The sequence below is a fragment of the Oryctolagus cuniculus genome, chromosome 13, assembly GCF_051225735.1.
Source record: "Oryctolagus cuniculus isolate XC-2025 breed Fujian yellow rabbit chromosome 13, ASM5122573v1, whole genome shotgun sequence".
Classification (NCBI taxonomy): domain Eukaryota; kingdom Metazoa; phylum Chordata; class Mammalia; order Lagomorpha; family Leporidae; genus Oryctolagus; species Oryctolagus cuniculus.
In genome coordinates, this window is record NC_142879.1 from 41,165,602 (window position 1) to 41,191,988 (window position 26,387).

Here is a 26,387-nt window from a genome sequence, read left to right on the forward strand (position 1 = left end):
TAGCTGTTGTGAATTGAGCTGCTATAAACATGGGAGTACAGGTCACTCTTTTGTATGCTGATTTCATTTCCTTTGGATATATTCCCAGGAGTGGGATAATAGCTGGGTCCTGTGGTATAGCTACTTTTAGTCTTCTGAGGAATCTCCATATTTTTTTCTGATAATGGTTGTACCAATTTGCATTCCCATCAACAATACAGTAGGGTATCTTTTTCTCCACATCCTTGCCAGCATGTTACTTTTTGATTTTTCAATAGCAGCCTTTCTAGCCTTTCTAACTGGAGTGAGGTGATACCTCCTTGTGGTTTTGATTTGCATTTCCCTGAAGGCTGGTGATTTTGAGAATTTTTTCATGTGTTTGTTGGCCATTTGTATTTCATCTTTTGAGAAGTGCCTGTTCATATCCTTTACCCATATCTTAACTGGATTGTTGTTTTTTTGTTGTTGTTGTTGAGTTTCTTGAGCTTACTATATATTCTGGATATTAATCTTTTATCAGATGCATAGTTTGAAAATATTTTCTGTCAGTGGCCTCTTCACTTTGTTTTCTTTGATGTAGAGAAGCTTCTTAGCTTGATGTAGTCCCATTTGTCTATTTTAGCTTTTATTGCCTATGTTTCTGGGGTCTTATTCAAGAAGTCTTTCTGATACTTCAGTAATTATTAAATGTTGCAAATTCATCAGGGAAGGAATCAATACTGGGCTAAACTTGTTGAAGTGAAATGGACACTATGAGAAATAGTGACCTGATCAGCTCTTGTCCTGACTGTTGATGTACAATGTAATACTTTATCCATTTTAGTATTTTTTTCGTTCTAGTACCATTGGTTGAACTCTGTAATTAACACACAATTATTCTTAGGTGTTTAAATTTTAACTGAAAAGTGATCCCTGTCAGGAATTTGGAAAACATTATGCTGAGTGAAATAAGCCAATCCCAAAGGGACAAATACCACTTGTTCTCCTTGATAGGTGACAACTAACTGAGCACCAAAAAGGAAACCTGTTAAAGTGAAATGAACACTATGAGAAACGGTGACTTGATCAGCCCTCACCCTGACTGTTGATGAGCAACTTAATATGTTATCCCTCTTAGTATTTTTTTTGTTTGTTCTACTTAATACTTTTGGTTGAATACTGTAATCAATACACAATTCTTCTTAAGTGCTGAAACTTAACTGAAAAGTGATCCCTGTAAATATAAGAGTGGGAATAAGAGAGGGAAGAGATGTGCAATTCGGGACATGCTCAAGCTGACTTACCTCAAATGGTAGAGTTAGAAATATACTAGGGGATTCCAATTCAATCCCATCAAGGTGGCATGTACCAATGCCATCTCACTAGTCCCAGTGATCAATTTCTGTTCACAATTGATCATAATGATAGGACTAAGAACCAAAGGGATCACATAAACAAGAATAGTGTCTGCAAATACTAGCTGATAGAATAAAAAAACGGAGAGAATGATCCAACATGGGAAGTGAGATACACAGCAGACCCATAGAATGGCAGATGTCCTAAATAGCACTCTGGCCTCAGAATCAGCCCTTAAGGCATGCGGATCTGGCTGAAATGCCCATGAGAGTATTTCAGGCATGGAAAGCCCAGACACTCTGGGGATAAAAAAAAAAAAAACCCTCAATGAAAGATCTCCGCGAGTGAGATCCCAGTGGAAAGAACGGGTCATCAAAGAAGGAGGTACCTTTCTCTGAAGGGAGGAGGGAACTTCCACTTTGACCATGGCCTTGTCTAAATATGATCAGAGTCAGTGAACTCAGGGGGCTTCCATAGCCTTGGCAGCTCATGACAAGAGCCTAGGGTGATTACTGATGCCATAAACAAGAGTGTCAATTTGTTAAGTCAACAACAGGAGTCACTGTGCACTTATTCCTCATGTAGGATCTTTGTCCTTAGTGTGCTGTACATTGAGATTTAATGCTATAACTAGTACTCAAACAGTATTTTTCACTTTATGTTTCTGTGTGGGAGCAAACTGTTGAAATCTTTACTTAATGTATGCTAAACTGATCTTCTGTATATAAAGAGAATCGAAAATGAATCTTGATGTGAATGGAAGGGGAGAGGGAGTGAAAAAGGGGAGGGTTGCAGGTGGGAGGGACGTTATAGGGGGGAAGCCATTGTAATCCATAAGCTGTACTTTGGAAATTTATATTCATTAATTAAAAGTTAAAAAAAATACTGGGCTAAATCTATTATCTAACCACATAAAATTTATTAAGCAAGAAATTAGTACTCTGCTTAGTTCAGTGAAAAATGGGAATATGTATACATGAGAGAAGAAGGTGAATTAATGATGTACTGGTTTTCAAAGCACATTTGTTCTATGGCATTCGACAGAATTATATCCTGATAGACATTGTTAAGTAGAAGATACTGTTAAGTCAATGATAGTCATTGATAAGTCAAAAATTTTTGACTTATCTACCCACCGTCCTATCTGAACAACACAGTACACTGTAGAATGTTTGTTATTTACCTTGTGATTGTGTGGTTGACTGGCAGTTGTGTTTCACTGCTGCTACCCAACATCATGAGAGAGTAACGTATGGCATACTAATAGCCCATAAAGTGGGCTAGTAAAAAAATGGATGTATTTTTTTTTTTATGTAGAACATCTGTTACTTCCACACCATCATTAGTTTGAAAAATCCATAGGTCAAACCATCACAAATCTAGGACCATTTCTATATACACTAGAATTAAATTTTATTATCACAATGTCATAATGTGACCTATGATGTAGTAACAGAAGTGTCTTACCAGGTACTGCCCAATGCTGAAGAAAGTCCTTCTGAGACTAGCATTGCAGTGGAGATTTTGGTGACTTGTCACCAAATCTTAGCTAAAGACAAACAGAATAGAAATGAGACATCAAGGGAAACTGGGAGACAAGTAAGTATGAAACTTTAACATATCAATAGTAATTCTGTTGCCAATCAAATAATATAGGTGTTTTAGGATAGGAATTTTAGTAAACATGAATTTCTTTTGTATTTTTATTATAATTAATTTTAGTATAATTTCATCTTTGTAATGCATTTATTTCTTAAACTCAGTCTTTCATTCTGCCATTTTTTTCTTACAATTACATTATTTTCAGAAACAGTATTTACTCTTAGGAAAGCTGAGAATTATGCATTATTCCTCTTAGAAGCTGAAAGCTTTATTTTCTTTTTAATATTTTTAGTGATAGCTCCATTGCCATCATACCAGATTTACTGGGAAGATAGCGTTTAATGGAATGCTCGAGAAAATGTTCTTATTTATTACCTTCACTTTTGTGGAGACAGATAAATATTTTTAATTGATTTCAGAATAATTTGGACAGAAAGGCCATTATACTTTTCTCCATAATGCAAAAGTTTTCAGCTAATAAAAAATCTATCTGGCAAAGGGGCATTTGCTTCCCTTCCCTTTTTTTTTTTTTTTGTATATCTTATAACAGGATAGAAATGTGCAGATCATGTATAATGTGTACACCTAAAATAGAGAATTAAGAAAACCATCTAGATCCTGCACTGGATTTTTCAGAACAAGTATTTGAGTTACAGAGGGGCTTCATACAGTTCACGAGAATTGTTAATATGAAAAACTAAGCATGCATTTCCAAAACTGTTTACATCAATGTCAACTTGGCCCTGAGCCCTATTTCCCCACAAAAGGACCCTCGTCTATTTCACATGCCATAGATTTCTCTCATTTAAACTAATGAAATTTGGTGTCCCATTCATAATGTATTCTCAGAATTCTGTAACCACGACCACAGTCAATTTAGAGTACTTTTATCTCCTTGAAAAGAAATCCTGTACCACTTAGTCATCACCCTGCAGTTCTTCTGTCTTCCCAGTTCTATGCAGTCACCATCCTATGTTTTGTCTCTATAAACATTTGCTGTTCTGGACATATTATATATAGAGAGCCCTACAGGATGTAGCCCTTCATGACCAGCTACTTCACTTAGCATAGCATTTGTAGTCTTCCTCCAGGTTGTAGCATCTTTCAATATTTCTTTGTTTTATTGTCAAATAATCTTCTATTACATATTTATTAGAACTACATTAGGATATATTTTATAGCAACAAAATAATGCATATCAGCATAAAATTCTGTCTTGTGAACTATCCATTAATCAGTTTGTGAACATTTAGCTTTTTCCCCGGTTTTTGGCTCTTATTAATAATGCTGATATAATCATTTATTTCTGAGTTGTGTGTACATAAATGTTTACTCTCCTGTCTTTGCATTTTAGCAAACTGTCAGGGATTTTTGCTCAATCTCCCCATATCTCCACCTTTACTTAGGCTGCCTTTTCTAGCTCTTCCTGTTTGTCTATCCTCACCTATTCAGACCCAGTTCCTAATTTCCCTTTTTTATAAGGCTTTCTGTAACACTTTGACTTTTATAGAGCTTATACTTTCAGTACTTCTCATCTATCTTTTTAAAATATTTATTTATTCATTTGAAAGTCAGAGTTACACAGAGAAAAGGAGAGGCAGAGAGAGAGGTCTTCTATCCGATAGTTCACTCCCCAAATGGCCAAAATGGCCGGAGCTGCACAAATCCAAAGCCAGGAGCCAGGAGCCTCCCCCACGTCTCCCACGTGGGTGCAGGAGTCCAAGGACTTGGGCCATCTTCTACTGCTTTCCCAGGCCACAGTGGAGAGCTGATCAGAAGTGGAGCAGCTGGGACTTGAATTGGCACCCATATGGGATGCTGGCACTGCAGGCAGCGGCTTTACATGCTACACCACAGTGCCGGCCCCTTCTTATCTATTTTGTGTAGAAAATCTAGTCCTTAATTTCATTTTGCTTTTTATTTATCTGCATGACACATAATCTTGTATAAAGTGGAGAATTTGCTATGAATTTGCCTAAAGGAAAATTTCTAATACGCATGTCACCTACCTTTGTATAGAATGAAAATGTTTTATTCTAACCAATGTTAGGATAAAATTCAGTACTTTATACCATACCACTTATTTCTTGAGACTTCTGCATAAACATAAAGCTTTAGCATAAAACTTTCATCCTAACTTCTTTTTAAACAAGTACACAATTCAATGCACTTAGTTTTGCTGAAGAGACTTGTTCTATAAAATACCCATGCTTTACTTGCTATGGGAAAAAGAAATCTAAGTTTATTTTCCTTTATGATACAGCCAGAACTGGGATTTCTCCCTTTATCACTCCTTTCCAACTTGAAGGCACAGCTTTTCTTGTATAGCAAGCTGTGGATCCCTACTCAACCTTCAGATTGCTTGCCAAAGTAAGGCAACAATGAATCGATTTCAGAAACTTGATTTAGCAACAGACTAAATATTTTCAATATTTAGCAACAGACTAAGTATTTTCAGTTCAGTGGCCTTAGCCTGTTTAGTGGTCACGGAAGGTATGTGCTTCTCAGTCTAGGAATGCTGCATACAATTTATTTCATGATCATTGCCCATCTGGGTAGGATGCAGAGAAAATAATCTATAAAGTGCAAGCTGGGGAATAATAGAATTAATGGAGGCTTTGTGCAGAACGGAGCAGATGTATCCTGAGCCTCCTGCTCTGAATTTGCTGCCATTTTCAACCACGGGAAGAAGGATTCAATCCAATTTGTACAGGACACTTGTGGGGAGCAATCCGGACTGGACTATACTGTTACTGGAATTAAGACTTATTCTATGCATCTGCTCTCCCACAATATGGCGCTGGGAGAGAAGAAAACAGCTTCTGCACAGCTGCCTCCAGTTCAGCCAATAAACTGTAGGACTTGCTCCTGATTGGAGGAGAGCAGCGTGCTGGGCGTGTGGGCAGCCGAGTTGGGATTGGTGGAAGAGGACTATATAGGAGGAGAGAGACGGCATGCACCAGGAACATCTAAAAGGAACATCTAAGGGGAACACCTGTGCAGCCCCCGAGAGAGCCGGCCGGCGGTGTGCCGCTCCCCTGCGGAAGTGGGGAATGTGGCCAGGGGGAACTGCCCTTCCACGGAGGTGGAAGGGATAGTAGCCAACCCGGGAAGAACCAGCAGCAAACCCGGGGAGGGCCGAGCAGACGAAAGAACAGCGCAGGGTCCTGTGTCGTTCCTCCACGAAGAGGGGGAGCGACATAATGGTGCCGTGACTCGGATAGGAAACCTAGGACGGATAGGAAACTTAGGAGGAAAGAAATGGGAAAATACCGGAGAGAGAGACTAGCAAACAGCCTAGGGAAAAGCTGGACGGAAAAGGTGCCGGAAGAAGCTATTGAAAGCCTAGGCATAGACTCGGATATGGACTGTGGGAAAGAAGTTAGGATTGAAAGCGAAAGTGAAAGCTTTCATAGACTCGGATGCGGACTATGGCAGGGAAGCTAGGAGATTGAAAGCGAAAGTGAAACCTGGAGGAGGCTTGGACTCGGATACGGACTGTGGGGAGTAGCCAGGAGAAATGAGAGGAATATTGTTGGAAGAAAACTTAAGGAAACATACCGGGTAGAGAAAAATGTTAGGGAGGATGAAGCCGCGAGTGCAGGCCGAGGCGGAGACATAAGCCACCTTGGAATTCTTCAAGTCACCCCGGGGAGCAAGAGGCGAAGATCTGGAACCAGAGGCAGAGACGTGGGCCGCCAGGATTCGCCAGGTTAGTCCGGGGAACTTGGACTGAATGCCGGTGGTGGCGGAAACATTCGCGGAAGCCGCCGCGTGCAGAGAGAGCACGGGGCGTGAATAGATAGGGAACGCGGGGCTGGCGCGAGGCCGTGGTGCGGGCGCGAAGTGCGTGGAGTCCGCGGAGCGTGCGCGCAGAGCCGGGAACCCGCCGGCGGGGCGAGGCGCCGGGAAGCCGCGCAGAGCCGTGAAGCTGCCGCGGGGCGAGGTGCCGAGAAGGTCTTCCGTCTGTTGGTTCACTCCCCAAATGGCCACCAAGGCTGGCACTGACTGATTCGAAGCCAGGAGCTAGGTGCTTCCTCCTCGTCTCCCATGCGGGTGCAGGGCCCAAGCACTTGGGCCACCCTCCACTGCCATCCTGGGCCACAGCAGAGAGCTGGACTGGAAGAGGAGCAACCGGGACTAGAACCCAGCACCCATATGGGATGCTGGCGCTGCAGGTGGAGGATTAAGTAAGCCCTGGTGCCGGCCCCTGAGGTTCTTTTCACTATCAATTTTCTTACTTTTGATTCCATTGGTTCACCCCCTAAATGGCCGCTACGGCCCATGCTGGGCCAATCCGAAGCCAGGAACCAGGTGCTTCCTCCTGGTCTCCCATGTGGGTGCAGGGCCCAAGCACTTGGGCCATCCTCCACTGCCTTCCCAGGCCACAGCAGAGAGCTAGACTGGAAGAGGAGCAACTGGGACTAGAACCTGGAACCCATATGGGATGCTGGCTTTGTAGAGAACATATGTGTATCCAGGAAGCTTCATTTAGGCTGGAGGTATAGCAGTGTTGGCCACGAGGTCACTGATAGTGAATCAGCAATAGATATTTTAAAGACATTCAAGTGTAAACACATGGAACGTAAGGCTGTGTATTGATTGGCTGGTGAAATGTGACTAGTGGCTCACAGGAGCCAGTCCCATGTTTCCCCCTGGGGAGCAATGGTTCAGTACTCCTGTCCACAAATTCAGTGTCCATGTTGATTTTATAGAACACAGCTACTATGGATAGTGAGAACTGACTACATATACAGACTTAAGAATGATGTTTCCTGGGGCCAGCGCTGTGGTGCAGAGGGTTAAAGCCCTGGCCTGAACTGCCGGCATCCCATATAGGCACCTGTTCTAGTCCTGGCTACTCCACTTCCAATCCAGCTCACTGCAATGGCCTGAGGAAGCAGTGGAAAATGGCCCAAGTCCTTGGGCCCCTGCACCCATGGAGACTCAGAAGAAGCTCCTGGCTCCTGGCTCCTGGCTTTGGATCTACGCAGCTCCAGCCATTGGGGCCATCTGGGGAGTGAACCAGTGGATGGAAGACCTCTCTCTTTGTCTCTACCTCTCTCTGTAATTTAAATAAATAAAATAAATCTTAAAAAAAAATGATGTTTCCTACTGCAAAGTATTCCAAGTCTGGCTCATGCAACTGTGGCAGATACTACATGAGTGAGGGCTTCTGGAATCACAAGTGGGAATCTAAAGAGTTAAGAAAGTGGATGTTTGGGGCCAGTATGGTGCAGTGGGCTAAGCCGGTGCGCCGAGCACTCATAGCCGAGTGCTGGTTTGAGATCCGGCTACTCTGCCTCCAAACCAGCTCCCTGCTAATGGGCCAAGGAAGGCAATGGAAGATGGTCGTAGTACTTGGTGCTGCGTAGTGCTTCCCCTGCACCCATGCTAAGAAGAACTTAACTTGTTTGTCCTTTCTCTAAACGCTTTCACTGCTCAAATCTTCCCATACTCTTTCTTTTTTTTTTTTATTTTTTTTTTTTTATTTTTTTATTTTTTTGACAGGCAGAGTGGACAGTGAGAGAGAGAGACAGAGAGAAAGGTCTTCCTTTGCCATTGGTTCACCCTCCAATGGCCGCCGCGGCCGGCGCGCTGCGGCCGGCGCACCGCGCTGATCCGATGGCAGGAGCCAGGAGCCAGGTGCTTTTCCTGGTCTCCCATGGGGTGCAGGGCCCAAGCACCTGGGCCATCCTCCACTGCACTCCCTAGCCACAGCAGAGGGCTGGCCTGGAAGAGGGGCAACCGGGACAGAATCCGGCGCCCCGACCGGGACTAGAACCCGGTGTGCCGGCACCGCTAGGCGGAGGATTAGCCTAGTGAGCCGCGGCACCGGCCTCTTCCCATACTCTTAAGTGTCCATGGCCAAGGCTGGCAGTGCTGCAATCTACAAACTTCATGGCATGCCAATGTAGTTGCTTTTTGTTTTGAAAATATGAACAACCACTGTGGAGGAGCCTTTCTCTGGAGCCTGCACAGTGTTGTCAACAGGACAGGGGTTTGGGCTTGCAGGCTGCTCTGGGCCAACATACAGCACCAGACACCAGTGACAAAGCCTTCTGCATGTTACTTGACACACTCTTTTTTTGTGTGCATGCATTTGATGTACAGGACCCTTTAAACCATAAATATAACTTTATGTAGAGTGTATTTTCTTCTGATGTTTCATGGTAAAACAAATGTTTAAATTTCAGGAAAAATTTATATGTATGCCAAAAATATAAGATGCTCCAAGATACATGCTTTTAAAAAATAGTCTTTATTGTTTTGTTAGAAGAAATTTTCTTTTCCAATGACAGAACAGTGAGGAATCTTGAAGATGATGTCAGAAATGTGTGTAAAACCACCCTATTTCACAGCCACATGATTTTCAGGGTTAGTTTTTGTTTCACTTAGGATTTTTAGAAATTATCTGAGAACCTGTAAAAAACAGGGATAAAAACAAAATAGGGAGAAAGAAAATGATAGATAGGTATAGAAAAGCAGCCAGACAGGGCTGCAGTCTCCTGGTCCATTCCCAAATGCCTGGAATGGCCAGGGCTGGCCCATACCAGTACCAGGATCTGGGGACTGAATGTCACTTTGCCATGTGGGTTATAGGAATCCAACTTCCTGAGCCATTACCTATGTAACCCAGGGTATGCTATGACACAAAGCTGGAGCCAGGAGACTGGTCACACACCCAAGTACTCTGACATGAGAAGCAGGCATCCACAAGTGAGTGTCTCAACCACTAGGCCAAAGGCTTGTGCCCTTAAAGTTTTTGCTTATGGGAAAACTGGTTGAATCAAATGACAAAGTGATCAGGAAACCACTCCTTTATGTCATGTCTCAATAATGGTGAGCAAATGCATGTGTGAGGTATGCTTTCAACTCTTTTCCAACTAACAGATACCTTCGACAAGGCGCTGTGGCGTAGTCAGTAAGGCTGCCACCTGCCGTGAAGGGCTGACGGAAGCAGAAGTGAGCAGCTTCAGTGTGACGAAGCAGAGGACTGACTGACCGTGATGGAAAAAAGCAGCGCTCTCTTCAGCTGTGTCAGTTGGCATGCCTGCCTTTCAATTACGACTCCCAAGAGAATGCTTACACGTTTTAGCCTAAAAGGTATATTGTGAAATAATTAAAACATAGTTTATGAAAAAATATCTGAAGGTGTTATTATATAAATTTCCTTAAAAATTTTTATTAATATAAAGAAAACAGATTTCATGCATTTCAGATACAATTCTAAGATGATAACCACACTTCCTCCCTCACTCCTCCCTCCTTTCTTCCTTTTTCTTTTTCCCTTAATTTTTGCAATAACATAATTCCAATTTACTTTATAATCATAGGCTTAAAATTAGAGTATTAAGTGATTTGGCAAATTCACCATGATTCTGTCTGCTCTGTGAATAATATGTAAAATTAGGAATAACGTGCAAAAGCTATGTGATTCGAAGTAGCTAATGCCAAAATTTCCCCTGGCTTCAAACAGGCCAATTTATGATCATAATTGATATGATTGTCTTAGTACATGGTATATGTGCTTTACGGAGTCTGAAGTTACTTTGCATGGTAATTGGATTTTTACCTTTCTAAACGTTCTTCAAGGGTTAGAAAATCTTGTTCTGGTCTTTTATGTCTAACTTCCAACTTCTGGGTATAAAACAAAGAATAAAAAGCTCACAAAGGAAGACCTTTCTCTCTGTCTCTACCTCTTACTGTCTATAACTCTACCTGTCAAATAAATAAATAAATAATTAATTAAAAAAAAGAAAAGGACCTCAGTCAAAGCAAGCTGTGGGTCTGGGGCATATGATTGTTTTTCTGGCTTTGTAAGAGATCTTTAATCATCCTATGAGTTCTTTCAATGATTGCCTGTCCCTGTGGGTTGTATGCGATACCTGTGGCAGACTGTATGTTCCAGGACCTCAGGAAGGGATTAAATTCCTGTGATGTATATGCTGGCCCGTTATCAGTCTTTATGGTCCAGGGGACACCAAGGACCAGCATGGCTGACTTAACCACCTTTATCACATTACTAGCCTTTTCTCTGGATTGGGCTGTTGCAAATACAGCCTTTGAATAAGTATCTACCACCACATGGACAAACTTAAGTTTACCAAAGAAATTAATGTGGGTGACGCCCACTTGCCAGAGCTGATTAGGAGCAAGGCCACGCAGGTTCACTCCTGCTTGTTGCAGTGGGCCTAATGAACGGGGTGAGGGGGTCACAATTCTTGCAAGAGTGCACTAGGTGTTTGCATTGGCTCATTGTTAGCTCTGGGAAGAGCAATTTTACGTTGCTAGCTGACATATGAAATTTTTGGTGCAGAATACGAGCTTGTTCTAGGTTTCCAATGAGAGCCATGTTGCAGGAGATAAGATAATCAACCTTTTTGTTACCTTGGAAAATAAAGCCAAGTAACCCAGTATGTGATCTTAAGTTTGAGATAAACCATCAGAGTTTTCTATTCTCAGTTAGCTCTTCAAGTGTTGTGAACACCTGGTCAATTGGCTTATTGGTCAGGTTAAAGACTGCAAAAGGGATCGTCTTTGCTACCTGTACTGAGTATTTGCTGTCCGAACATAGGTTTACCAGCCCATCCAGGCTAAGGAGTAAAACCTTGACTATTGCCCATATTTCTCCCAACTGTACTGATTGCCCGTGGGGTTCTACATGGATCTTATCTTTTTCTGTGGAGGATTTCATCACTATTCCAAACAGTGACTTGTTGGCATCTATAAACACACACAGTACCATGGGTATAGGTTAATTAGCAGGGAAAGCATGTTTTGCATAGTCTATTTCTAAGGTTTGTAAAGTCTGGAGTAGTCTGTCTGCTGGCAGGTGATTGTCAACCTGTCTTGGGAAATTTATCACACTCCATAACTTGCTGCTTTAAACATACTGTGCAGGCACCTCTTTGATACTATGATTTTATACCTTTTGGGTATACACCCAGCAGTGGGACTGCTGGATTATATGGCAGGTCCATTTCTAATTTAAAATTTCTATGGTAGCTTTACTGATTTACATTCCCACCACCAACATGTATGTGTTCCCCTTTCTCCATATGATTTACAGAATTTGTTTTGGATAATAACCATTCTAACTGGAATGAAGCACAATCTCATTGTGGTTTTGATTGACATTTTCCTAATGGTTAGTGATATTGAGCATTTTTTCAAATATTTGTTGGCCATTTATATTTCTTCTTTGGAGAACTGAGTATTCAATTCTCCTGCCCATTTCTTAATTGGATTTCATTGCTTTTTGTTTTTAATGAGATTTTTTTGTTCCTGATATATTCTTGGATATTAATCCTTCATTGGATAAGTAGTTTGTAAATATTTTCTCCCATTGTTAAATGTCTCTTCACGCTACCAAATGGCTCCTTTGCTGTACAAAAGCTTCTGAGTTTGATATAATCTCATCTGTCTAGTATTGTTTTGATTGCCTATGCTTTTAAGATCTTTTTCAATAAATTACTGTCTACACCAGTGCCTTAAAGCATTTTCCCTATGTGTTTTTCTTTCTTTTTTTTTTTTTTTTTTTGACAGGCAGAGTGGACAGTGAGAGAGAGAGAGACAGAGAGAAAGGTCTTCCTTTGCCGTTGGTTCACCCTCCAATGGCCGCCGCGGCTGGCGCGCTGCGGCCGGCGCACCGCGCTGATCCGATGGCAGGAGCCAGGAGCCAGGTGCTTTTCCTGGTCTCCCATGGGGTGCAGGGCCCAAGCACCTGGGCCATCCTCCACTGCACTCCCGGGCCACAGCAGAGAGCTGGCCTGGAAGAGGGGCAACCAGGACAGAATCCGGCACCCCAACCGGGACTAGAACCCGGTGTGCCGGCGCCACAAGGTGGAGGATTAGCCTAGTGAGCCGCGGCGCCGGCCCACCCTATGTGTTTTTCTAAGAATTTCATAGTTTCTGGTCTTTGTTTCATCTTGAGTAGACTTTTTTATTTTTATTTTTTAAATTTATTTGAAAGGCAGAGTGAGGAGGGCAGACAGAGTGAAAGAGAGATCTTCTACTTGCTGGTTCACTCACCCAAATGGCTGCAATGGCCAGAGCAGGGCCAGGCCAAAGCTAGGAATCTGGGGCTTCTTCCAGGTATCCCACATGGATACGGGGGCTCAGGCCTTGGGCCATCTTCCACTACTTTCTCAGGCACAATAGCAGGGAGCTGGATCAGAAGTAGAGCAGGGGCCAGCACTGTGGTGTAGCAGGTAAAGCTGCTGCCTGCAGTGCTGGTATCCCATATGGGTGCAAGTTCAAGTCACAGCTGCTCCACTTCTGATTTAGCTCCCTGCTATGGCCTGGGAAAGCAATAGAAGATGGCCCAAGTACTTGGGTCCCTGCCCCCACGTGGAAGACCCAGAAGAAGCTCCTGGCTCCTGGCTTTGGATTGGCACAGCTCTGGCCGTTGTGGCCAACTGCGGAGTGAACCAGTGGATGGAAAACTTCTCTCTCTTTCTCTCTCTCTCCGCCCCTGACTCTCTAACTCTGCTTTTCAAATAAATAAATAAATCTTAAAAAAAAAAAAAGTGGAGCAGACAAGTCTTGAACTAGCTGTTGTCATTTATCTGATCAGTAGGAACTATATCAGTGTGGTGAAGAAATACTCCTTACAGTGTGAAGTCTCCCAAGCTCAGTGAAATTACCTAGTTAATTGGTCCTCCAAACCAGAAGTAGTGTCCAGAGAAGAAGTACTATCCTAGAGGGGCTCAGACTTTTTGGGAATAGAAGCATTGCTTTCTTAAAAAGGAAACAGAGTGTGGCATTGGCAGGGCAAAGCATGGAATGTCCCCAGACTGAGCAGGAATCCTAAGACTGAAAAATGAAGAAGGAAATGCCTTGTAAAAAATGAAATAATTTACTAGGGCAACTTGGAATGTGACCTTCCAAAACTGTAGCAAGCCTTCTCCCTTCATAATTAACTTCTCTTAAGTATTTTAGTTGAATAATACAATAAAAAAGTAGTGACTACATGGAGCCTAGATGAGCGATGGCTGCCACCTTGTGTGGACCAGGTATCCATCTTCCATTCCACGAGTCACACACAGCTTCTCAACCTCAGTCCTGCCCAAGTTCATTGCTGGCCTCAGTACTGACACCACTATTCACCATCCCTTCCTTCTAGAACAGCTCGAGGAGTTGTGTCCTTGAGCTGGTAGAGAAGCTTTGGGGCTTATCTGCATTATGAAATCACCTTGTTACTTTATCAAGAGCACAACAGAAATTCTGAAGACAAAAAGGATCTTCCAAAGGCCAAAAGAGTCTTTCTGTAGTTTATCTGCACAAGTTTCCTCATGAGATTATGTGGGCTGATAAGCAATCAGAAACAAGGCTGCATCCTTTGATTTGGAGTGTGTCACCATTTAGGGATTTGTTCATACATCATTTGAATGATTCAGGAACATTCAGCTGCCCAAGGCCCAGACCTGAGAATCAGTTTTCATGCCATGCTCTGCCTTGCCCCCTCAGTCCTACTGATTCTCCCTAAAGAGGATGTCTCCCCAGGCTACCCACACTCTCCAGCCCTGCGGCTGCCACTCTCGGCCAAGCTGCATCTCATCCTCTCTTGAATGTCACCAAGCCTCTCCTCTGGCTCCTTCCAGGGGTTTATCCTCACGGCAGTCAGAGTGAGCCTTCTAAACTGCACGGCTGCAATATGACTTCGTTCAAAGTCTTGGGAAGTTTTCTATGGTTTTGTTCTGCTTTTTCGTTGTTTTAACTGAATACCACAAACTGGACAATTTATAAAGAAAAAATCAATTATCCCTCACAGGTCTGGAGGCTGAGGAGTCCCCTTCTTGCTGGTAGGGACTCCGCAGAGTCCCAGCCCAGCACAGGCACCATGTAGCAAGACTGGTCAGAAAGAGCTCTAGTTCATAACAAAGGCGCTCCCGTGACACCTTTAACTCACTGCATGAATCCAATCCCAAGGCAGGGTCCCCATGATTCAATCACTCTTAATGGTCACATCTCTAAATCACCATTAACACACGACTTGGCAATTAAGTTTCCAATACACGAAATTTGAGAGGCACATTCAGTCATAGTACTCCTCATTCTTAAGATGAAACGTAAATGCTGTCAGAAGCTCGGCATGAACTTGTCACTGTTTATTCCAGGGCCTCTCTGGGTGCCCTCCCAGCTCCTGACACTCTTCAGATTCTCACCTCCTCGAGCTTTCCCTCACCAACCAGCTTTCTTGTTGACTGGCTGCTGCTGTCCCCACAAACCACCCTGATGCTCTCTGGCCACCTCCTACCTTTGCTTCTCACTTAGCGTGGCCTCACTTCAGAGAAAGCCTCTCCTCGTTGACTTCAGTCACCAGTTTGAGTTAGGTGTCCCTCCCCTGACATGTTCTCATAGCACTTACTACACTCCACTGTAAAAGTCTGTTTCCTTATCTTTCTACACCAGACCATAAGCTGGAGGCAGAAACCCAGTGTTCACATGTAACTGCATGTCTTAGCATCGTAGTTCTAGCATGGATGGGTGGATAGATAAAAGAACAGGTCACATGTACTGCTAATTACCAACAAAACAGAATTCTGTTAATAAGCCTTTACATAGAACTTCATTATATAAAGAGAAGATTAATTCATTACCAGAATAAAAGTTAGATACATTTTTTCTTTTTCTGTTTTTTTTTTTTTTTTCATTTGGAGGTGACATATACTCTAAAAGAACTAAAAGTTCTTCTCTAACAGACACAGAAAGAACATTTAGGAAATTATCCCAAGTAGGCAAATGAAAACCATCCATGGCTCCATGCTCAAACATAAAGCATTACAATGTTCATGGATTTGGGGGCCACCACTTGTGACAGACACTTACATCGGAGCCGTTTGGATACCCATGCCTGGCTACAAGATCTTTGCCTTTCAGTTTTATTATCATGAAAGTAACACAGCAGTTTGGCAGCATCTTAGAATGAAAAATCATTGACTAGAAGGAACACAAGCAGTGAAAAATGAAAAACATCTCATGGAACATTTTTCTGACTTGCTGTTCAAAGTGCCAGATACAACAGTTCCTCCTTATCCAAAGTTTCCATCACCTATGGTCCATCATAATTCACAAATAAAACATGAAAAATTCTGCAAACATACAACACACAGGTTTTCAACTGCATGCTGTTCTGAATAGCATGATGAAATCGCGTACAGTCCTACTTCATCCCACTGGGGACACGAATCGCTCCTTTGTCCTGCATATCCACACTGTATGTGCCCTCACTCATTCGTCAGGCAGTACAATATCAACTGTCATGGTGCCTATGTTCAACTAACCCTTATTCTTCTCAATAACATTCCCAAAGCACAGGACTAACAATGCCGACAATTCAGATAAGCCAAAGAGAAGATGTAAATTGCTTCCTTTAAGTGAAGAGGTGAAATTATACTAAGACACTCTGAGGGAGAGAAACCATATTCACGGAACTTTTATTACAGCACATTGCTATACAGTTATTCTATTATACTGTTGTTAATTTCTTACTAGGCTTAAGTTATAGATTAAACTTTATGCCAGATACGCATGTATAGGAGCATAGTATATACAGGATTTGTATTATCTGTGGTTTTTGGGATCATTTAGGGGTCTTGGGACTATGCCCAGCAAATAAAGGGGGACTACTGTATGGCCATTCCTTGCCTAGGAGGTGATTTCTGAACTGGAATCAATATGATTTGGTTTTATTTTTATATTTTTTAAAGATTTGCTTATTTATGTGAATGGCAGAGTGACAGAGGAAAAGAGAGAAGGAAAGAGATCTTCCATCTGCTGGTTCACTCCCCAGACGGCTCCAACAGCCAGGGCTGGGCCAGCCTGAAGCCAGGAGCCCAGAACTCCACCTAGGTTTGCCATGTGGGTGGCAGGGCACCAGCAGATGAGCCATCTCATCTGCTGCCCTCCCAGGTGCATTAGCAGAAAGCTGGATCAGAAGCAGGAAAGCTAGGACTCAAACTGACACTCAGATGGGTGCCAGTGTTGCAGGTGGCAGCTGGTTTAACCTACTGTGCCACAACGTCAGCCCCAGAATCAACATGTTTTCAAATTCAGAGAAGTGGTGACTAAATCTGTTGCTACATTTCTATTTTTCATGAGAAGCAGCTTCCTTAATTTTAATTCATATCATTGAGGGAAGATATTGAACTCAACATGTTTACTGACTGTGGATTTTATAATTAGTAGGAATAATTATTAGAAATCAGGAGCTCCCTTATCTTTAAAGTTCACATAGAACAGGGCAAGTGCATGGGGTAGCCTTGCTTATAAGAGCCCAACCTCAAGAAACTAACTTCGTGAGGACCCATGTTAGTCCCTTCCAAGGGCTATAGGCTTCCTCTCAGCCCCTCTTCTTAAAAGTCCCAGCACCTCAACACTGCTACACTAAGGATGCAGCCTCCTGCATAGAAACCTTGGAGAACCAAACCATAGTGTCTTCTAAACATGCTTTTTCATTCTTTTCCCAGGCTGGGGACTTCCTCAGTCTTTACTCTCCACTTCCCTCTTTGTTCTCAACTTTGTCTTTAAATAATTTCTCTTTTCTCTCATTTTATCATATACAGTTAAAAGAAGCCACAAAGATTCCTCCATGTTTCCTTTGTCGGGTGTCCTGCTTCATCACTCTTGAATCCTGTCTTCAGTAATGCCCTAGAGCATGCACACAATTCAGCCAAGTTCTTGGCCATTTGCTAAGAAGGATGACCTTCCCCCCAGTTCCCAATTCCTCGTTCCTCATTTCCATCTGTGACCTCATTAGAACGGCCTTTGCCGTCCATGTTTCTACCACTTAGTAGTCGCTAAGAAGTCAGTTTCCCTGTAGCTCTCCTGAGCCCTTACCACAATTGCCCATAATGCTCTCTTCAGTGCAACATAGACTCTTTCCCAGAATTACTTCAAAATTACTCCAGGGGCTGGCACTGATGTACAGTGGGTAAACCACACTTGTGACACTGGGAACCTATTCTGGAGTCCTGGTTTGAGTCCCAACTGCCTCCTAGTATACCTGGAAAGACACCTGATGATGTCCCATGTATTTGGGTCCCTGCCACTTACGTGGGAGAACCAGCTTTGGCCTGGCCTAACCTGGCTTTTGTGAACATTTGGGGAGTGAACCAGCAGATAGATAAGATCTCTCTCTCTTTCTCTCTCTCTCTCCCTCCCTCCTTCCCTCCCTCCCTTTCTCTCTGTGTCTGTCTCTCTGATACTCTGCCATTCAAACAGATCTTACAAAAACAAAAAGCTAGTTCAGCCTCTACCCATGACTGAATTCCAAAGCCATTTCCACAGTCTCAGGTATTTGTCACAGCTACACACACCACCACCACCACCACCAGTAACCCAACTCTGCCATATCAATTTCTGTTTCAGTCCACTTCTGCAGACATACCTGAATATCTGAACTAGATAATTTGCAATGAACAGACACTTATTGGCTCACAGTTCTGGAGTCTGGGTTGCCCAGCGTCAAGGGACTAGCAAGTTTGGAGTTCTGATCCTGAGACAGTGCCTCGGCTGTTGTTTCCTGTGGAGAGAAAACACTTTGTCTTCACATGGCACAAAGGAGGAAAGCAAAGACAGAGGAGGCAGGAGGGCCCCACACTCATCGTTTTTAACAACACTAATCCAAAACTCATGATAGGAACGTTCTCTTGTCCTAATCACCTCTAAAGATGCCACCTGCTGGGGCAGATGTGGTGCAGTAGGTTAAGCTGCCACTTACGACACTGGCATCCACATCAGAGTGCAGGTTCCAGTCCTGGCTACTCTGCTTCCAATCAAGCTCCCTACTAATGCCTCTGGGAAAGCAGCCGAAGATGGCTCAAGTACTTGGGCCCCTACCACCCATGTGGGAGACCTGGATATATTTCCAGGCTCCTGACTTCATCATGGCACAGCCCTGGCTGTTGCACTTATTTGGTAGTGAACCAGCAGATGGAAGATCTGTCTCTCTTTCTCTCCCTGTTGCTCTTTCAAATAAATAAATATTTTAAAAGATTCCACTTCTATTTATTATTATTATTTGAAAGGTAGAGTTACAGAGAAATAGAGATCTTCCATCTGCCGGTTCACTCCCCAAATGGCCGCAATGGCCAGGGCTGGGCCACACCAAAGCCAGGAGCTTCTGCCAGGTTTCCCATGTGGGTGCAGGAGCCCAAGCACTTGCGTTATCTTTTGCTGCTTTTCCAAGTGCATCAGCAAGGACACAACCCAGAACCCTTATTAGATGCTGGCATCACAGGCATACTACACCACAGTGTCACGCCCTCCCCTCCCCACTCCACTTCTTAACACTGTTATAACAGCATTTAAATTTCAAATTCAAGCCACAGCAGGTGGGGAGGGAGGACGGGAAGAAATGAGGAAAAGAGAGAAAGAGTGGCCATGTGGAACTTTAGCAAAAGATGCTGCTCTCTGTCTAGAGGAGATGAGAACCGCTACTAAGAAGCGGGGATGGGGTTGGGGGCATTTCTATAAAAGCCAAGGACCCTCCTAGGGGGAAAGAGAAAACTTCCCTCTTTTTGAAGTTCAACATTATTAGAAAATCTCTGATGGGCAAGAAAGGTCACCAAGTAATGTCCCAAAGGTAACAGAGCAGAGAGGGCAGGGTCTGTCTGATGCTGAGGGCACCTGACCTCTGCACGATGTGCTGGGGCAGCAGTGGCCTGTGGCCTGGCCACTTCGTGCTTGCCATGGGGCTCCAGGATGCATTAATAAGTTGGGATCTGGGAGCCCATGGTGGGCACCAGCTGGACCTTTCAGCAAATCAACGGGTATCTCGAACAGCCCATCAGGAATCATCAGACTGGAGGGTCAATTTTCCAGCATGAAATGCTCTGAGTAAAGAGTCTGAGATTGTTCATTGAACTTATGCAAGGAGTTTGCTAGGGGAGAAGGCAGTGAGGGAGTCGGAGAGGCATGCTAGAAACATGGAGAAGCAAAGTTCGAGAAAGGGAGACCAGCGATCAGAGAAGCTACGACACATTTAAGGCTGTGACATCCCACACCTTGAGAATGCTGCAAAGAGCACTCCCTCCCATACTCCCTTTCCCTTCCCAGGCAAGAACATTTCATTCTTCTTGTTTCCCTTTGTTGGGATACCATGAGGAAGTATAGAGGTACAGCTGACCTCCTTAGGAAGAAGGGCAGTACAGACATAGGGCCTGTCCTCTTCCATCTCAGGAAATGCTAGGTCTCACTATGACAGGGACAAGTCAACCTCAGGGGTCTTGTGGATCAGCGCTCCTCCCTTCATTTTCCACGCTCTTATCTGATGTCACAGCAGTCCTGGGAGGCAGCTGAGGAAATCCAGGCCCAGCGAGGTGTGTGCTTTCCCTAGTGGCTGAATTAGCCTGGAAATCAGCCTCAATCTGCTCTGCCCTCCACAGTGATGTATCCAGTAATGAGAAATCAACCAAGGAACAATAACTGCACACCAATGTCTAAGAAGTCTTGGTCCAGAGGCTGAAGAACTGCATGATTTTTTAAAGCTTTCTATTTCTTTGAGATAACATTTTAATTTACATTATACCCAAAGGCTCCATGGCTGCACTAAATAAAGAGTTCAACAAATAAAAATAAAAAGACCATAGTGCAACAGGAAAATAGGCAAAGGCTATAAACAAAAATTCAATGAAAACATATAATCTCATTCATATAATTTTTTAAAAGATTTATTTATTTACTTGAAAGAGTTACAGAGAGGCAGAGAAAGACTGGTCTTCCATCTGCTGGTTTACTCCCCAAATGGCCATAACAGCCAGAGCAGGCTAATCCAAAGCCAAGAGCCAGGAGCTTCTTCTGGGTTTCCCATGTGGGTGCAGGGGCCAAAGGACTTGGGTCATCTTCTACTGCCTTCCCAGGCCACAGCAGAGAGCTGGATCAGAAGAGGAGGCGCCGGGACTCAAACCAGCACACATATGAGATGCTGCACTGCAGGTGCCAGCCAACACTCATATAATTTTAAAAGTCCCACAATTATGAAAACTAGTAGGATATAATTCCTATCAATTTGTATAACAAAGATTTAATTGCTGCACAGTTAAGCCACAGTGTTATCTTTACATGTAAAGACATTACATTATGGCTGCAGCTTTCTCCTGGGAAGTCAATTACTGTAATAATTTTTAATAGCAATAACTGTAAGTTATTAATGGTAAATGTATCTGTTTGGAGCAGGGCATATATGCAGGTACTTTGAAAAATTCATGGAACTGTGTATTATGAAAAAAACTATGCATGGATTTCAAAATTCTTTTTGCACAAAAATAAACTTATCTTAACTTATCTTTTAATTCCATTGGTCTTGAACTCTTTGAAGTAATCTCACACATGGGCCCAAGTGAAGGCCTGATGGCTTCTGAAATCATAAAGGACCATTTCTCATGAGCGATCCATAGGGAGCAGAATGCCTGAGTGAGGGATGGTAAACTTACATCACTGCTAGTACCGTGGCTGGAATTCTCTATGTTTGCAGGGAAGTTATTAAACTTATACAGTATATGGTATCTTACTGTATACTCAGTAGCAACTTTGACAAGGAATAAGAACTGAGTGTGGGGCCAGTGTTGTGGCTTGGCAGGTAAAGCCATCACCTGTGACACTGGCATCCCATACGGTGCCAGTTCATGTCCTGGCTGCTGCACTTCTGATCCAGCTCCTTGCTATTGGCCTGGGAAAAGCAGCAGGTGATGACCCAAGTACTTGAGGTCTTGACACCCACATTGGAGGCCTAGATGAAGCTCCTGGCTCCTGACTTTGGCCTGGCCTAACCCTGGCCTTTGTAGCCACCTAGGGGGTAAACCAGTGGATGGAAGATCTCTGTCTCTCCTACTCTCTCTGTAACCTTTCAAAATAAATAAATAAATCTTAAAAAAAAAAAAAAAGAACTGAATGCAGTCATTGTACTACCAAGGCAAAGAACCAAAGGCCAGGAAGTCAGCCAGGATGAATCATGAGATTTACCCCAGCCCTGGGGGTAGACTGCAAGCACCCAGGAGTATTGGGCAACCTGGGTGGTGTGGGAGAGAGATTTCAGGAGAAAGGGCGGGGTGTGTTAAAACTCACTGGGACAGTATACAGGGAAACCAATGAAGTAAAAAAAGTAAAAGCATTAGCAACCTTTTGGGGATATTAACATGACTATTACCTTGAATTCTTCCAAAAACTTTCAATAGCTTGATGGAGGAATTGCAGCTCATAGGAGAGGAGTTGTGCAAATCTCCCAGCAAGGTTGTACTTGTCCTTGAGATACTACACCGGCACCCTCCTCTGTGATCGTATCTACTCACTACAGAGCATTTGGATAATAATCCACACAGAGTTCGGCAGGCATCTATGCTAGGGGACTCCAGCAAGAAAGGCACTGACGTCCAATAGTCAGTCTAGAAGGCAAAGCTCCAAAGTGCAAAGGCACCATATGCCCTGTACCGTTCACCCTGGCCTCAAAGCTCAGGTCGTACTGGGTTTTAGAAATGAGGTCTATACTCACCGTTTGGCTGACCGGCTCACAGAACACAACCCAACTATTTGTTGCCTACAAGAAACACATCTCTCTAACAAAGAGGCATGCAGACTGAAAGTGAAAGGTTGGAAAAAGATATTCCATGCCAACAGAAACCAAAAAAAAGCAGGTGTAGCCATATTAATATCAGACAAAATAAACTTTAATACAAAAACTGTTAAGAGAGACAAAGAGGGACACTATATAATGATTAAGGGTTCAATTCAACAGGAAGATGTAACTATTATAAATGTATATGCACCTAATTACAGGGCACCGGTCTATTTAAAAGATATGTTAAGGGACTTAAAGGGAGATTTAGATTCCAATACAATAGTACTGGGGGACTTCAATACTCCACTCTCAGAAATAGACAGATCATCCGGACAGAAGATCAACAAGGAAACAGCAGATTTAATTGACACTATTGCCCAAATGGATCTAACAGATATCTACAGAACTTTCAACCCTACATCTACAGACTTCACATTCTTCTCAGCAGTGCATGGAACCTTCTCTAGGATTGATCACATACTAGGCCATAAAGCAAGTCTCAGCAAATTTAAAAGAATTAGAATCATACCATGCAGCTTCTCAGACCACAGTGGAATGAAGCTGGAAATTAGCAACTCAGGAAACCCCAGAAAGTATGCAAACACATGGAGACTGAACAACATGCTCCTGAATGAACGCTGGGTCATTCAAGAAATCAAAAACTTTCTGGAAGGAAATGAAGACAACAACACAACATATCAAAACTTATGGGATACAGCAAAAGCAGTATTGAGAGGCAAATTTATAGCAATAGGTGCCTATATCAAGAAATTGGAAAGGTACCAAATAAATGAGCTTTCAGCGCATCTCAAGGACCTAGAAAAACTGCAGCAAACCAAACCCAAATCTAGTAGGAGAAGAGAAATAATTAAAACCAGAGAAGAAATTAACAGGATTGAATCCAAAAAAACGCTACAAAAAATCAGCCAAGCGAGAAGCTGGTTTTTGAAAAAATAAACAAAATTGACACCCCATTGGCCCAACTAACTAAAAAAGAAAGAGAAAAGACTCAAATCAATAAAATCAGAGATGAAAAAGGAAACGTAACAACAGACACCACAGAAATAAAAAGAATCATCAGAAATTACTACAAGGACCTGTATGCCAGCAAACAGGAAAACCTATCAGAAATGGATAGATTCCTGGACACATGCAATCTACCAAAATTGAACCATGAAGACATAGAAAACCTAAATAGACCCATAACTGAAACAGAAATTGAAACAGTAATTAAGGCCCTCCCAACAAAGAAAAGCCCAGGACCAGATGGATTCACTGCTGAATTCTACCAGACATTTAAAGAAGAACTAATCCCATTTCTTCTCAAACTATTCAGAACAATAGAAAAAGAGGGAATCCTCCCAAATTCTTTCTATGAAGCCAGCATCACCTTAATCCCTAAGCCAGAGAAAGATGCAGCACTGAAAGAAAATTATAGACCAATATCCCTGATGAACATAGACGCAAAAATCCTCAATAAAATTCTGGCCAATAGAATACAACAACACATCAGGAAAATCATCCACCCAGACCAAGTGGGATTCATCCCTGGTATGCAGGGATGGTTCAACATTCGCAAATCAATCAATGTGATTCACCACATTAACAGACTGCAAAAGAAAAACCATATGATTATCTCAATTGATGCAGAGAAAGCATTTGATAAAATTCAACACCCTTTCATGATGAAAACTCTAAGCAAATTGGGTATAGAAGGAACATTCCTCAATATAATCAAAGCAATTTATAAAAAACCCACAGCCAGCATCCTATTGAATGGGGAAAAGTTGGAAGCATTTCCACTGAAATCTGGCACCAGGCAGGGATGCCAACTCTCACCACTGCTATTTAACATAGTTCTGGAAGTTTTAGCCAGAGCCATCAGACAAGAAAAAGAAATCAAAGGAATACAAATCGAGAAGGAAGAAGTCAAACTATCCCTCTTTGCAGACGATATGATTCTGTACTTAGAGGATGCAAAGAACTCTACTAAGAGACTATTGGAACTCATAGAGGAGTTTGGCAAAGTGGCAGGATATAAAATCAATGCACAAAAATCAACAGCCTTTGTATACACAAGCAATGCCATGACTGAGAAAGAACTGCTAAGATCAATCCCATTCACAATAGCTACAAAAACAATCAAATACCTTGGAATAAACTTAACCAAGGACGTTAAAGATGTCTACGATGAGAATTACAAAATCTTAAAGAAAGAAATAAAAGAGGATACCAAAAAATGGAAAAATCTTCCATGCTCATGGATTGGAAGAATCAACATCATCAAAATGTCCATTCTCCCAAAAGCAATTTATAGATTCAATGCAATCCCAATCAAGATACCAAAGACATTCTTCTCAGATCTAGAAAAAATGATGCTGAAATTCATATGGAGGCACAAGAGACCTCGAATAGCTAAAGCAATCTTGTACAATAAAAACAAAGCCGGAGGCATCACAATACCAGATTTCAGGACATACTACAGGGCAGTTGTAATCAAAACAGCATGGTACTGGTACAGAAACAGATGGATAGACCAATGGAACAGAATAGAAACACCTGAAATCAACCCAAACATCTACAGCCAACTTATATTTGACCAAGGATCTAAAACCAATTCCTGGAGCAAGGACAGTCTATTCAATAAATGGTGCTGGGAAAACTGGATTTCCACGTGCAGAAGCATGAAGCAAGACCCCTACCTTACACCTTACACAAAAATCCACTCAACGTGGATTAAAGACCTAAATCTACGTCCTGACACCATTAAGTTATTAGAGAACATTGGAGAAACCCTTCAAGATATTGGCACAGGCAAAGAATTTCTGGAAAAGACCCGGGAGGCACAAGCAGTCAAAGCCAAAATCAACTATTGGGATTGCATCAAATTGAGAAGTTTCTGTACTGCAAAAGAAACAGTCAGGAGAGTGAAGAGACAACCGACAGAATGGGAAAAAATATTTGCAAACTATGCAACAGATAAAGGGTTAATAACCAGAATCTACAAAGAGATCAAGAAACTCCACAACAACAAAACAAACAACCCACTTAAGAGAGGGGCCAAGGACCTCAACAGACATTTTTCAAAAGAGGAAATCCAAATGGCCAACAGGCACATGAAAAAATGTTCAAGGTCACTAGCAATCAGGGAAATGCAAATCAAAACCACAATGAGGTTTCACCTCACCCCGGTTAGAATGGCTCACATACAGAAATCTACCAACAATAGATGCTGGAGAGGATGTGGGGAAAAAGGGACACTAACCCACTGTTGGTGGGAATGCAAACTGGTCAAGCCACTATGGAAGTCAGTCTGGAGATTCCTCAGAAACCTGACTATAACCCTACCGTTCGACCCAGCCATCCCACTCCTTGGAATTTACCCAAAGGAGTTTAAATTGATAAAGAAAAAAGCGGTCTGCACCCTAATGTTTATTGCAGCACAATTCACAATAGCCAAGACCTGGAACCAACCTAAATGCCCATCAATGGTAGACTGGATAAAGAAATTATGGGATATGTATTCTTTAGAATACTATACCGCAGTAAGAAACAACGAAATCCAGTCATTTGCAACAAAATGGAGGAATCTGGAACACGTCATGCTGAGTGAAGTAAGCCAGTCCCAAAGGGACAAATACCATATGTTCTCCCTGATTGGTGACAACTGACTGAACACCAAAAAGGAAACATCCTGAAGTGAAATGGACACTATGAGAAATGGTGACTTGATCAGCATAGCCCTGACTGCTAATGGACAACTTAATACATTATCCCTCATAGTATTTTTTTTTGTCTGTTCTACTTAATATGACTGGTTTAATTCTGTAATTATCACACAGTTATTCTTAAGTGTTGAAATTTAACTGAAATGTGATCCCTGTTAAACATAAGAGTGGGAATAAGAGAG

At 42.6% G+C, this 26,387-nt stretch overlaps 2 long non-coding RNA genes across 2 annotated transcripts; both read right to left on the reverse strand.

Moving 5' to 3' along the window:
• Positions 1-881: 881 nt before the first annotated feature.
• Positions 882-18,445, reverse strand: LOC149122562 (uncharacterized). The gene is made up of 3 exons (XR_016218912.1): positions 18,311-18,445; positions 2,782-2,863; positions 882-1,003 (listed from the first exon to the last, which is right to left on the reverse strand). It is a non-coding gene; the product is annotated as an uncharacterized LOC149122562 (long non-coding RNA).
• Positions 9,160-10,561, reverse strand: LOC149122563 (uncharacterized). The gene is made up of 2 exons (XR_016218913.1): positions 10,493-10,561; positions 9,160-10,016 (listed from the first exon to the last, which is right to left on the reverse strand). It is a non-coding gene; the product is annotated as an uncharacterized LOC149122563 (long non-coding RNA).
• Positions 18,446-26,387: the final 7,942 nt, after the last annotated feature.